Consider the following 10,501-nt stretch of genomic DNA (forward strand, 5'->3'; position numbering starts at 1 on the left):
TATGCAGGATTTGAATATATATAAGGTTCTTTCCAATTCAGATTTACTCTGTAGAGTTAAATTGGCAGAATACTTCATACCACCTCATCATGACTAAAGTCCATGGAATTGGGTGGATCTTCAAAGAATGGGGTGATTAATTCAAAATCTTGTATTTTGAGTATCCCTAATTTGAAAATCCAAAATCCAAAACACTTCAAAATCTGTAAGTTTTTGGGGGTCTGACATGAAGCCCCAAGGGGAAAATTCCAAATCTTGCCTCAGTTGTAGCTGAAATGCAAGTGCACTAAAAATATTATAGAAAATTATCTTCAGGCTAGTGTATAAATTTCATAAGAAACATGAATGAATTTCATGTTTAGACTTGGGTTTCATCCCCAAGATACCTCATTACATGTATGCAAAGATTCTAAAATCTGAAGAAAAAAATTGGAATTCAGAAATTATTCTGGTTCAAACACTTCCGATAAGGACTACTCAACTTGTATTTTCCATGAAGTTGAACTTTTCTGGTCTTTTTATTTTTGAGAAAGAATGATTTGAGATGCTGTGACGTCTGTGAGGTGCTGTGATGTAGGATTCCAGTGTTCCCTTGACCAATTTGTGGAGGTTCACTCAATTTTCATACCTTTCTTCTAATTTTTTCTATCACTGGGGCTCCACTGGCTCCTACCTCCCCATGCTGTTTTTCAGGACTCTTTTGTAAGGCACAGGAAGTAAGGACCAAGCCCAATCCTTCAGAACAACAACAACAACAACAAAGAAAAAAACAAAACCAAAAAAACCAAAGTAATCATAGATCCTCAAGTAATCAGTTGCACTCTCTTGGATCTAGCCATAAGAAGTGCCATTGGTTCTCCAGTCTCTAGTGTCTTGGCAGCCCTACAAAGCCGCTGCCAGCTGTTTTTTTTTTTTTTTTTCTTTTTTTCTATACTTAGGAAATCATCTGGTTTCCTCTGATTGAGCAATATCAGGATTTCAAAGGAAGGTTCAATCCTCATTTTCAAGTTAATTTGAGATGCTTTCAACTCAGTGATACCAGAGGGAGTGGGGCATGTGACTGAGTTCCTGTGGACAGGTTGTCCAACATTCTTCCAGACCCAGAGTTCCAGTAACAGGCCAGGTATATGCAGGGAGAAGAGGTGAGAAGGGGAAGTGATGTTGCAGTACATGATAACGGAGTGCCCATTCAGGGCATAAAGGAGTCCAATGTGGGCGCCACCCCCTTGTGAGGAGAACCACATTCCACCTCATCATATGCTTCCCTTCAGTCTCTCCTGGGCATCCCTCTGATCTTGCCACTCAAATGAAAATGCTGACCAGTTCACTGACCAGTTAGGCCCAAAGTTTCCACCCCCAGAGCATGCCCAGTATCTTGGGAAATGGGTTCATTCCATGATTTATGGTGTCCTGTTAGCAATGAGAAGATGGTGTCCCTTGTTTAAAAATTTTTGAATTTTATGAGGTTGACAGTAAGCTAAGCATGAATCCAAGCTCTGGGTCTTCCTGAGTACAGGGCCACATGTAACTGCACAAGTTCTGTGCCCCAAAGGCAGCCCTGACTCCAGGCCATCGCCACAACAACCGTGTGGCTGTGGAAAGGCCAAGGTGGGTTTGTTAACACTCAGGCCTAGACTGAGCCTGGATTAAATTGTCCCCCTGCGGTATCGCAATACCAGATCTTCAACTCTACTACAAAGCAATAGTAACAAAAACGGCATGGTATTGGTACCAAAATAGAAAGGTGGATCAATGGTACAGAATAGAGGACACGGACACAAACCCAAATAAATACAATTTTCTCATACTAGACAAAGGGGCCAAAAATGTGCAATGGAGAAAAGATAGCCTCTTCAACAAATGGTGCTGGGAGAATTGGAAATCCATATGCAACAGAATGAAACTAAACCCATATCTCTCACCATGCACAAAACTAAACTCAAAATGGATTAAGGATCTCGGAATCAGACCAGAGACCTTGCATCTTATAGAAGAAAAAGTAGGTCCAGAGCTTCAACATGTCGGCTTAGGACCAGACTTCCTCAACAGGACTCCCATAGCACAAGAAATAAAAGCAAGAATTAATAACTGGGATAGATTCAAACTAAAAAGCTTTCTCTCAGCAAAGGAAACTATCAGCGATGCAAAGAAAGAGCCTACAGAGTGGGAGAAAATCTTTGCCAATCATACTTCAGATAGAGCGCTAATCTCCAGAATCTATAAAGAACTCAAAAAACTCTACACCAAGAATGTAAATAATCCAATTGACAAATGGGCTAAGGAAATGAATAGACACTTCACAGAAAAAGATCTACAAGCAATCAACAAACATATGGAAAAATGTTCAACATCTCTAGTAATAAGAGAAATGCAAATCAAAACCACCCTAAGATTCCATCTCACCCCAATTAGAATGGCAATTATCAAGAATACAAGCAACAACAGGTGTTGGCGAGGATGTGGGGAGAAAGGTACACTCTTACATTGCTGGTGGGGCTGCAAATTAGTGCAGCCACTCTGGAAAGCAGTGTGGAGATTCCTTAGAAAACTTGGAATGGAAACACCATTTGACCCAGCTATCCCACTCCTTGGCCTATACCCAAAGGACTTAAAATCAGCATATTACAGAGATACAGCCACATCAATGTTCATAGCTGCTCAGTTCACAATAGCCAGATTGTGGAACCAACCTAGATGTCCTTCAATTGATGAATGGATAAAGAAAATGTGGTATATATATACAATGGAATATTACTCAGCCATAAAGAATGATAAAATTATGGCATTTGCAGGCAAATGGATGAAACTGGAGAATATCATGCTAAGTGAGATAAGCCAATCTCAAAAAACCAAAGGAAGAATGATATCGCTAATAAGTGGATGATGACACATAATGGGGGGTGGGAAGGGTTAGTGTTGGGGTTGGAGTTGGGTTTAGAGAGGGGGGCAGGAATGGAGGAAGGAAGGACTGTATAGATGGAGGGGAAGGGTGGGAGGGGAGGGGGGGAAGGGAAAAAATGGCAGAATGAATCAAACAACATTACCCTATGTAAATTTATGATTACACAAATGGTATGCCTTTACGCCATGTACAGACAGAGAAACAACATGTATCCCATTTGTTTACAATAAAAAGAAAAAATAAATAAATAAATAAATAAATAAATTGTCCCCCTGCCTGTACATGTGAGGCTCTTCTCCTCCCCTTTCTGGGCCCAATCAAAGGCACCCAGCTTCCCTGAGAGCCCTTTGTTTGGATGAGAAAGGGCAGCAGTGTCTGGGATGGAATGTGCTGCAGGTAGCCATCTAAACGTCACCAGCAGAGGCACAGAAAGGGAGGGGAGGGAAGGGCAGGCAGCCTGCTGCTTGGAGAGACTTCAGAGGAATGTAAGCCGAAGGACCTCAAAGAAGCCACAACAAGGAAGAAATTCCTCCTCTCCCGGGCTCATGCTAAGAGGACTGGTATCAGATTAATCAACCCAGCCAGCTGGCCTCCTGAAAAGAAAGAGCACACTGCTGAGTGTAATAGCTTGCACAGGGCCAGAGGGCTCCCTGGCCTTCCTGAACCCAGGCGGCTGTGAACCGTGCTCTCTGTGTGGGCATCTGCAGTGGTAAGTCCTGGGAAAGGCACCCTCGGGCCATTCTAGTCCTTTCCAAGGTAGAAGCTGTTACTGGCTTGGTATGTGTTATTTCTGAGCTGGGTGTCCTGCATTTGAACCCCCTTGGCTAAAAGAGGGCTCTGGGCCCCTGCAGGCTGTGGCAGAGATGAGGAATTTTTGCCTGGGCCCTGCTAAAGAAGCATTAGGAAACAAACTTACAAGTGTTATCAGTGACTTTCTCTGGATGCCCTTCCCAGGTTGTCCTGCTGTAATAAAAATCAAATGAAAATCAGAACATGCAGACCACAGTGTGTGTGTCTGTGTGTGTGTGTGTGTGGTTTCAGGATCAAACCTAGGACCTCATATATGCTAGGCAAGTGCTCTACCACTGAGCTACATCCCAGCCCACAACCTTGCTTTCTTGTAAACATTAGAATAGGACCTACCACCAGCTTGATTGGTTACCTGTCTGCATGGAGTCCCATGAATGAGTTCTCACCATGGGTGTGGCTGTCTGTGGGCCACGGGGACTTTATCCCTGACCTTGCCTCACCCTCTAGCCAGTGACTACTGATTCCTGCTCAGCAACTTTCCAACGATGCCACCATATGGCACAATGCCAATCGCTCATTCCCTGATCATTTCCCCTACTAAGCACTTCCTGTACCCTCTTTTAACATGCAGTAAACATTTGAAAAATAGATTAAATTCTTATTAATGTTTTTCCATAGTTGCTTCGGAGGTCTTTAAACAAAATTATAGTTTCAGCTACTCCCTTCCTCAACTCCCAACTGTTGGTCACTCGTTTTTTCTTGAGAGTCAAATATGTCTACCATCTTGATAGCTTTCTTTTCTCATGAGTAAGAATATTCATTCTATACTGGTTATATGCTTTGCAAAATCTTTTCCCTATGGTTTGTCTTATCAGTTCATGGTGACTTTAGTGATAAGCATGTTTATTTGAAATCTGAATGTCATTGAGTGTGCCCATCTTTTTCTTTATTGTTTGTGTTTTTTAATGTTTCATTAAAGAAATATTGCCTTACACAAGGCCCCCAAATAATTTCCTTTCTTTTATTCTAAAAATTTCAAATTTTGCTTTGAACATTTAGATCTTTAATTCATAAGAAATTTATTTGGGGGCAAGAGTAAACTGGACCTTCAATTTTATCTAAAATGTCCACATAGAAATGAACTGACATCCCCTGATGGGCAGTGCCACCCATTGTATGTCATGTTTTCATGTGTCGCTGGCCTGGTTTCTGAGCTCTCCGATATGTTCTACTTGTCTCTTGGCTAATTCTGCATCGTCACAACTGTATTCTTTTTATAGTGTCTTGACATCTGATATGCACTGTACTGTGCTCCTCTTCAGGAATGTCTTGACTGTTCTTCACTCTTCCAGAAAATTCTTAGAATCAGCACCTCTCATAGGAAACCATCAGGGTTTTGATTGGAGCTTTATTAAATTTATTGTGAGAAGCGTGTTAAAATCCTCACTGTGAAGGTCATTTAATCCTATTCACTGTGTCATTCTGTCCATGGTATATATTTTGTCTATATATTTGTCATTTGTTCACTTACGTATTTGAACCTATGCCATCGGGATCATACATTGCTATATTTTCTTGTTTTTTTCATGTTTATACAATGACCCTCTATAAAAACCTTAATGAAGATAGTTTTGTCTTATTAGATCAAGTTCACTTGATCTGTTATTAATAGATTTAGATTATTTTTTCCCTGGATATTTTTCTCTGTCACTTTAAGCTTTCATTCTTTTGTTTTAGGTATGCCTTTTGTCCATAGCCATATTTTATTTTTATGTAATCTGATAGTCTTTGCATTTAATGTTAAGTTCAGATAATTTACTCTAATTGTGGCAACTGAGATATTAATAATATTATTTTGTATTTCCTGCTTACCACATTTTTTCTTCTTCTCCTCTCCTTTTTTGCCTTTTTTTTAACTTCAAGATTTGTTTGTTCCAACTATTTGGAAGTTATGTAATCTATCTCTTTTCTTTTAGTAGGTTACACTTAAATTTTTGGATCATATTCTTGACTTCACAGTGTCTAATGGTAGTATCTTTAACTTTCTTCTGAACAAAAGAATTTAGAAACTCTAACTCTGATCTTATTTCTGGTCTCATGAAATTACTCTTGAGAATTTTGGTTTTACTTTTCTATCTTCTTCAAGTAATTTTGTTGACATACAACTTTTAATATAATATTGACCTATTTAAAGTGTAAAACTTGAGGTATTTTAATATGTGTACATAATCAAGACAATGAGTACACACTTTGATCCAAAACCTCTGTCTGCCAGAACTATTATGGCTACATACAGCTAGTTCATAATGATTTACCCAGGTAATAATTTGATTTATTGCTTCTTCCACTTCACCTTTCAACCAAGTTAATTTCTTTTTTTTTTTTCCAATTAAACATCTGGTTCCTCAGTGAGGTTCTGTGAGTCGTAAGTTCTATTTTTATCAAAATGTCTATATTTTACCCTTGTATTTAAGTGAGGTTTTATCTGGTTGCAGAATTCCATGTTGATGGTTTCCTACAGCATTTAAAGAGCATTGATCCAAGGTTGTCTGACCTCTATAGCTGTAGAGGACTCTGATGCAATGGCATCTGTCATTCATGTGTAGGCCACCTGTCTGATGCCTTTCATGGCGTTAGCCTCTAAGTTTACCCTAACAGCTTTACTCGTATATATTCATTATTGCTGATAACTGGTGGGCTGTGGGGGGCCCTTGAGCAAATATTTTTTGCGTGTGTTCTTGGCTCTAGAAACCATTTGAGTCTCTGACATCATGCGTCAGCATCACTCTGACAGCCCAATCACACACAATTCCAAGAATTCCAATGAGTTGTACTTGGATCACAGAGAGGAATCTACTTGCCATGCTGCCCTCCTGGAGCCAGTGCCCAGCTACAGGGACCCAGGACCACCCATAGGTACAAATCTTCAAGTCTTTCAGAGTATCTATTGTCCTCATAAGTCAGACAGAAGGAGAGAGAGAGTCTCCTGAAGGGAAGACCCAGGACTGCACCCCACATGATACTTGTTGCTGTCTCTGGGGACCTGCCTTTGGAGGGAGATGTAGAAAACCTCAAGAAAGGTACTCCAAAGTGCCAGGGTTCCCTGAGGTGCAGGGTCCAGAGCAAGGTCCTTTTCACTTGGGTCTCAGGGTGATACCATAGATATGTATGTATATGTATATATATATATATATATATATATATATATATATATATATATATGTGTGTGTGTGTGTGTGTGTGTGTGTGTATATATATATTTATTAAACATTCTTTCCATTTCCTCAGATTCTATTTCAAATTTATTGATTTTCTGTATAACCATGTCTTTTCTATATTTAAGTCCAAAATTTCAATTGCATTTATCCCTCTGTTTCTGTGTGTTCTACATTCACTAATTAAACCAATTGTGGGTTGAAAATATCTGAAAAAGAAACTGGGTCTGCACTGAACATGTACAGATTTTCTTTTCATTATTCCCTGAATAATATAGCATAACAACTATTGCATAGCATTTACATTATATTAGAAATTATAAGTCATCTAGAGATAATTTAAAGTCTATGAGAGAATATGCATGAATGCTATGAAAATACCAGAGCATTTTATATATGGGACTTGAGCATTCCCAGATTTTTGGTATCCTTGGTGGTCTTGGAAACAACCCTTATAGATACTGAGGGATGATGGCATTATATTTTTCATTTTCAAAAATTATCTTCATTTATTTTGCCAAATATGCTTGTTTTTCTTTCCCATAATTTTTACTTCTTTTATATCTAATCATTTAACAAGATATGCTCCCCATGGTCTTCTAGATAGTGGCTATATTATAGCAAGCTCTTGGAGCGTTCAGTCTTGCCCTCTGTTTTGTCTGCTGGTTTGTTCACGATGGCTAATTTTTTCTTATGAGGTATTTTTGTGGAGGACAGGGAAGAGGGCTTTATGTTTCTCTTTCTCAGATGACTCTGACTGGTCCTTTCTTTACCTTGCTTTTTTCTTCAGAGATTCCTCTGTCTCTGCAAGTGGACTTCTACAGAAGGTTTGTATGGGCAGCACCTTAGCTTGAGGTGAGTTGGCTTTTACTGCTGTTCCTGGCTCCCTGGGCATTTCCTGATAACGAATTTTTCCCAAGTCGATCTTCATTCCCTCAAGAGTATGGACAACTTTACCCAATAGTGATGGGTCAGATCCCAGATCCCTAAAGAACCTGTGAATTGTGCAAACGCCTGGGCCCAGGATATGCCATGCCATCTGCTGAGACCTATTTCCCAGTTGCTGCCACTTCAGTGCCTCTTCTGACTCACTGCTTCCTTCACACCTGCTGACCTGGCATCTGGAGTCCCCTGAGCCACCCACCTCCTGCCGAGGAAGGGACCTTTCCTTGCTGCCATGACACTCCTGGAGGAATACAGGAGCCTTCCTGCCAGGCACTGGGAAATTCCCTGGGAAACCTCAACCAGTTCCTCCCTCAGCCTCCCACTTTCTTCACTTCTGCCCTCTGCATGATGGTGGAAAGACCTGTTGCCAATACTGGGGGGGCTTTTACCTCCAGGTGGGCCTAGACTGGGTCCTTGCTGCAAAACTGGGCCCACTTTCTCTTATCTGGAAGCCTACCACGGACTAGGGGATGAAACATCTTCTGTCTCTCTGCATTCCCACTCCACCTCTACCCACCTGTCTTTGGAGAGCATGAGACCAGGCCCTCAAACCACCTGGTTATACCCTTTCCCACACAGCCAATGGAGCAAATGTATTAATGGTTGTAAGTAGGTTAGTAGAAAAATAGTTGGATTTTATCATTGGGGTATGGTTGGGATGAATTGAGTCAGAGGCATATGGAGAAATAGTGGGAACAGGCTGTGTTGGACACAGTATCTCCCTATGGTTCCCTCCTGGCGACCATTGCATACATTTGGTTTAGCACAATGCTTTCACAGTAACCTGGATCCTTCTGGAGCTCTTTGGTGACTCCAAAGCTGGCCTTGCATGGGTCAGGTTGGATCTTAAGGAATTCTGTAAGACCACACGCCTGTCAGGTCAGGCAGTCTGAATCTGGCCCCCAAAGAGCTCAGTCAATGGCTGCCATGCTGACTTGACCCTGGCGCAGAAAGGGACTCTCCTTGCGAAGGACCCCTCAGAGCTGGCGGAAGCCCAGGCAACCACCCTATCCTTTCCCCACACCCTCAATGACCAGCACAGCCCTCGTCCTGGACACCGGCTGCAGAAGCTTGCAGAACTATCAGCTCCTACCCTTTGTGTGTTCACCTCCAAATGCTCTTCTCTTTCCATTGGATGGAAACAGAGCCCTTGAAGAGGAAGTGACCATACTTCCCATCCCTCCCAAGGGTTAAGGTTTAATATAAGAAGGCCTTTTTGTCAGCTCCCAGCTGCCGAGGTGACCTGGGCTCTCCTCAGCAGTTGTCTTAATAAACAGATGACAGCGTGATTCAGCCTCACCTTGTCTGCCTGGGCACGCTCGGGGAGGCTCAGCCGCCACCTCTGTCTGGCAGGTGTTTCCCTGCTCTTCTTCCAGCTCTTCTGTGGAGCCACGTGTGCAGGTTATCTTGGTAAAGTGCTGGTAAAGTGTCCTCTTCTGGAGACGGCAGTGTGAGCCCTGGGTTGGGGTCAGCTACCATTTCCTCTCCTACTACCTGTGCTCCTCAGGGAAATGGCTCGGTAGCTTTGACTTCAGTCTCCTCCTCTGTAAAACAACAGTGGATGATCTGTTTGCAAGCCTCCTAGAATCACCTGCAGCTTGGTGGTTGTGGGGATCAGTCTGTTTGGGTTGGTCCCCAGTGAGTCCTGATTTAGGTAATACGTTACATTTAAAAAATATTTCCACACTCCTGTCAGGATGGCTATTAGCAAAAAGAGTGAAGGTAACAAGTGCTGGAGAAGGCATGGAGAAAAGGGAACCCTTGGGCACTCTTGGTGGGAATGTAAAGTAGTACAGCCATGTGGAAACCACCGTGGAGTTCCTAAAAATAATAAGATTGGAATTAGCATATGATCCAGCCATCCAGCTATGGGGTCTATATCCAAAAAATGAAATCAGCGTGTTGAAGAGACATCTGCACTGCCACGTTCACTGCAGCATCTTCACTACAGACAAGATTCGGTCAACCCAAGTGTCCACTGATGGATGACTGGGTAGTGAGAGTGTGGTATATGTATGTAATGGAATACTATTCAGGAAAAAAAAAGGAAATCTGTCATTTGTAAAACAGGATGATCCTGGAGGATATGATGCTAACTGACATGAGCCAGACACTGGAAGAAAAATAATGCATGATCTCACTCATATGTGGAATCTAAAAATGTTGGTCTCATCAAAGTAGAGGGTAGAATGGTGGTTTCTCATAACTGGAAAGAGAAAGGCTGGGGAGATGTTTGTCAAAGGGTACAAACTTTCAGAAGACAGGAGTAGTAAATTCAAGAGATTTACTGCACAGAATGATCACTATAGTTAATTATAAATGATATTTTGAAAAATGCTAAGAGAGCAGATGTAATGTGTTTTCCCTACAAGAATGATAAGTATGTGAAGGGTTGCGTCTGTTAATTGACTGTATTTATTCATTCCACAATGATTTATACTTCAAAATATCATGTTGTACATGGTAAATACATATGATTTTATGTGTCATTTTAAAAAATTAAAACATATATTGTGGTAACACAAAATTTACTGTTTTAGCCATTTGTAAATATGCAGTTCAGTGCTATAAAACACATTTCACGATGTTGCACAATCATCACCATCTACACCCAAAGTCTTTTCATTATCTCCAACAGAAACTCTACACATTCAAACAAGAACTCCCTATGTTCCCCTCTCCCCAGCCC

The 10,501-nt window shown here is 41.3% G+C and overlaps 1 long non-coding RNA gene across 1 annotated transcript; it reads left to right on the plus strand.

The window, feature by feature from the left end:
- Positions 1 to 3,402: 3,402 nt before the first annotated feature.
- Positions 3,403 to 10,270, plus strand: LOC124985260 (uncharacterized). The gene is made up of 3 exons (XR_007108830.1): positions 3,403 to 3,611; positions 6,401 to 6,568; positions 7,658 to 10,270. It is a non-coding gene; the product is annotated as an uncharacterized LOC124985260 (long non-coding RNA).
- Positions 10,271 to 10,501: the final 231 nt, after the last annotated feature.

This window comes from Sciurus carolinensis, chromosome 5 (genome assembly GCF_902686445.1).
Source record: "Sciurus carolinensis chromosome 5, mSciCar1.2, whole genome shotgun sequence".
In the NCBI taxonomy this organism is placed as follows: domain Eukaryota; kingdom Metazoa; phylum Chordata; class Mammalia; order Rodentia; family Sciuridae; genus Sciurus; species Sciurus carolinensis.